A 4234-nucleotide genomic window follows, 5' to 3' on the forward strand; every position below is an offset into this window, starting at 1 on the left:
AGATCTACTGGCCGGATGTGAGATCCAGATAAAGCAGAAGGCAAAGGGGAGATCAGCTCACCACTACTTTGTGTCTTTCTCTATACAAAAGACTACAGTCTCAAGGAGCTGTCTTCAGGTTGCAACATGATTGATAGGTTGGGCTACAACCCTATCTTCACCCAGGACTGTCTCTTTGATGTAAACTCTAACCATTGCAACTTATAATAGAAAGATTACTGGTTCAAATCCACTCAGGTGTCCCTTCTGAAAACTCAGTCATTAAAAACCTATGGAGTATAGCTCTGCTCCAATACATATGGGGTTGCCATACGACAGACTCAACCTAAAGTGATTTTTAAAAAAATTTATCATACCAATTTAGATTCAACATGAATTCAAAGGTTTTGTTTTCATTTTTGGTTTTTTTCAAATATGAATACCCATAAAATTCACGTTGTGTCTTAGGGGGAGGGAGGAACAGGCTTGTACAATGACAGAAAAGTACTATTCTCCTTTGAGTCTTTGAAAATAATTTTTTAGAATAATTCTACAAGACTAGTTTAAAAAAAGGTAGAGATTAAGGATATCATTAATGCCCAACTTTTAAAAATAATTCATTCTCTTCTGTCCCTGATATCAAACATTACCCAACCCCTTAGCACATTGCCTTATATTCTATGGTTCTGGTATATACAATGACCACAAAGAGTTCACTATAGGAAGGAAAATAGCTCACATAATTGTGAGTGCAGTTGAATCCCAAACTAAAACCTTCCTCATTCATAAGGCTAGCCACAGAGAGGCAAACCAGATGCAGTATCAAAAAAAATGCTCTTCATACCTGCCTCTCCTTTCTTGACAGTAGTGATTGCACCCACCCCATATTTCTGAGATAAGTCATTTTATGCCCAACTAAATAATGATCACAATTAACCCTGTTAACAGTCACGTATGACAGAATTACATAATACAATTAGGTTTTCTTTAACTATTTTAACTCCAATTTTTCCAAAGCCCATTAGGAAAATCATTTCATCGAAGTAACAAAAACTAACTATGTTTAGAAAACCCATAAATAAATTATTTCCCCGAAGAGTCCTTTTTAGAAATATTGAAAATCATGGCCATATTTGAAGAAAAGTTACAAAGCAGTTAACTATATATTTTCTCACATTTTTTTACTTTAAATATCCATTAACAGTTGTAAACAAAGAATACACAAATTATGAAACTAGAAAAATTTCAAGTAATCAAACATGATATTAAAAGCATAATGATCTATATCCTCCTAGTTAGTGAACTGAAATAGATTGATATTCCATTTTGAATTAGATAATCATATAATGTACAATAACAGGAATGACAAATTCAAGAGATATGCTGTGGTATTCACCATCAAAAATAATATTTCAAGATCTGAGTTGTCGAACAATACTATTTTTGGTAGGGTAATACAACAAACAAGGAAGATCAGGTAATAATAAGTATTATACAAACCACTAAAGCAAGTGATAATTAATTTGAAAAATTCAACCAATTTGTTAACATCTTAAACTGAAAGAACTACAGAAAAAAATTCAAGTCTCAAGTTTCAACATTGAAAGATTCTATGGGAAAAGTATTGAATGATGTAGGAAGCATCAAAAGATGGTAAGAATGCACAGACACTGTACCAAAAAGAACTAGTCAACATTCAACCGCTTCAAGAGGTAGCATATGAACAAAAACTAATGGTACAGAAATAAGTCCAAGCTACACTAAAAGCATGAGGCAAAAATGAGGCTGCAGGAATTAATGGAACACCCATTGAAAAGTTTGAATAAGCTGATGAGCATTGGAATCACTCACTCATCATATGCCAAGATTTTAGAAGACAGCTACTTGGCCAAATAGTGTGAAAAGATCCATATGTGTACCCATGCCAAAAAGGTGACACAACAGGATGTGCAAATTATAGAACGATATCATTGATATCATATGCAATGAAAATGCTGTTGATGATCAACAACAGATGCAGCGTTCCACTGAGAGGGAAATGCCAGAGATTGAGGCCAAATTCAGAAGAGGACATGGAACAAGGGATATTATTGACATCAGATGGATATTATCTGATGGAAGAGAATGGCAGGCCAGTACTTACAAAGGTATTTGACCACGTGGATCATAGTAAACTATGAACAGTCTTGAGAAGGACTGAATTCGAGAACACTAAATCGTTCTCCAGATGAACCTGTATATGGAGCAAGAGGAATTGAGTGAATAGAAAAAAAAGGAGTACTGCATACTTTTAAATGAGGAAAGGTGTGTGTCAAGATTGTACCCTCTTACCTTACTTACTCAGTCCATATGCCTGTGTTCAGAGAAGTTGGATTATATGAAGAAGAATGTGGTATCAGGATTGGAAGAAGGCTTAAGATCTTGCAATATGTCAATGTGCATGTAACCCAAGCTGTGGTATTTTCAATCACCTCATAAGCATATGAAAGTTGTACATTGAATAAGGAATACTGATGAAAAATCTATGCATTTGAACTATGGTATTGGCAAGAAATAGTCAAAATGCCACAAACTGCCAAAATTGCAAACATATCAGTTTTAGAAGAATTAAAGCTAGCATGCATCTTAGAGCCAAAGATGACAAGACGTTAGCTCATGTACTTTGCACATGTTATCGTATGTGTGCTGTCCTTGAAGACGGACATCATCTTGGTAAAGCAGAGAGTGAAAAAGAAGAAGGCCCTCAACAGAATGAATTGAAACAGGGGCTACAACAAGGAGCCCAAACAACAGAACAGTTGTGAGGATGGGGCAGGACCAGGCGGTGTAGGCTCTGCTGGACACAGAGTCAGAGGCTCACTGTAAGTTGGAACTGACTCAAACATCCTTAACAACAATCCATTTCTTCAGTCTGAATGTGGTCAGATATGCAATTAACGTGTATTGATAACTACTGGTGATTAAACTATGAAAGTTGGAAACAAAGAGGAAGAATCGGTGTGGTACACTGGCTTTTCTAGAAAAACAAAACCAGTGACACTCGTGTATGTATAACAAATAATTTGCTATTCAAAAATGATTTTATAACAATAAAGCAACCCAGCCCAATCCAATTCAAATCCACGAGTCATGCATACGCTAGTTGGAATCGCCTCAGACTTGCACAGTATACATATGGATGGTGCTGGCAGGTGAAAAGGGGCCCTGGTGGAGTGGTGGTTTACATATTTGGGCTGCTAACTGCAGGGTCAGCAATTCAAAACCACCAGCTACTCCCATGAACAATTACAGAGGCAGCTCTACCATATCCTATAGGCTCACTATCAGTTGGCATTAACTCAATGGCAGTGAGTTTGGTTTTGGTTTTAGGAAGGTGAAACAGGAAGTTGTAAGATCACAGTTAAATCAATCCATGGTTTGCAGGAACATGGAAAGGCACTGAGTGAGTGCTTCCCTGCTTGGCAGGCCACATGAGGTACTAGCTCAATGCATGAGAAACAGAACCCTGGCAGGCAGGGTGTGAAAATCAAGAGTGAGACAAATTCTCACTGGGAATAACATATATTTGAATTTTGGGGTCTTTTCTCCCAGGATCCTCTAAATACTTCACTTGATATATCTGAAACACATTTATTTTAATGAAAATAGATTTTAAGTGTAATGTACATATGCAAAAATTATGTTGAAATGACTCATTAAGTCAATGGAATTTGGAAAGACACTGGGCATTTCAACATTATTTTACCTTTATATCTAAATCTCAGATTTGGCAGCCTCTGGTTGTTCTACTAAATACAGTTTTTAAAACTTCCTTAAGATGTTGGCATTTTAATTAACCTTATAAATTTCTTTAATTGGCGTGATGAATCAGATATACATTCCAAAATGTTTTACTGTACTTTATATTCAATTTAAGAATTGCCGCCCTAGTGATGTAGTGGGTCACGTATTTGGCCATGATCCACAAGGTCAGCACTTCACACGCATCACCAGTTCCACAGGAGCCAAATGAGGCAGTCTACATCCATAAAGAAACCCACAGAGGGAGTGCTATCCTGTCCAATAGCATTGCTTCAAGTCAAAAAGGATTTGATGTTAATGAGTTTTTAAAATAAATAAATAAATATATATAGAATTTCTAATACATGTATTACTAAATGTAAACAGGTTATATGCTCAGAATAGAGCTGTATTACAAAATCTTTTTTTCTAGTTATTAAAAATATTTATTGTGAGGACAGAAACAAATTAAAGC

This window comes from Echinops telfairi, unplaced genomic scaffold, assembly GCF_000313985.2.
Source record: "Echinops telfairi isolate 266 unplaced genomic scaffold, ASM31398v2 ScPeMD7_7468;HRSCAF=8506_0, whole genome shotgun sequence".
Taxonomy (NCBI): Eukaryota; Metazoa; Chordata; class Mammalia; order Afrosoricida; family Tenrecidae; genus Echinops; species Echinops telfairi.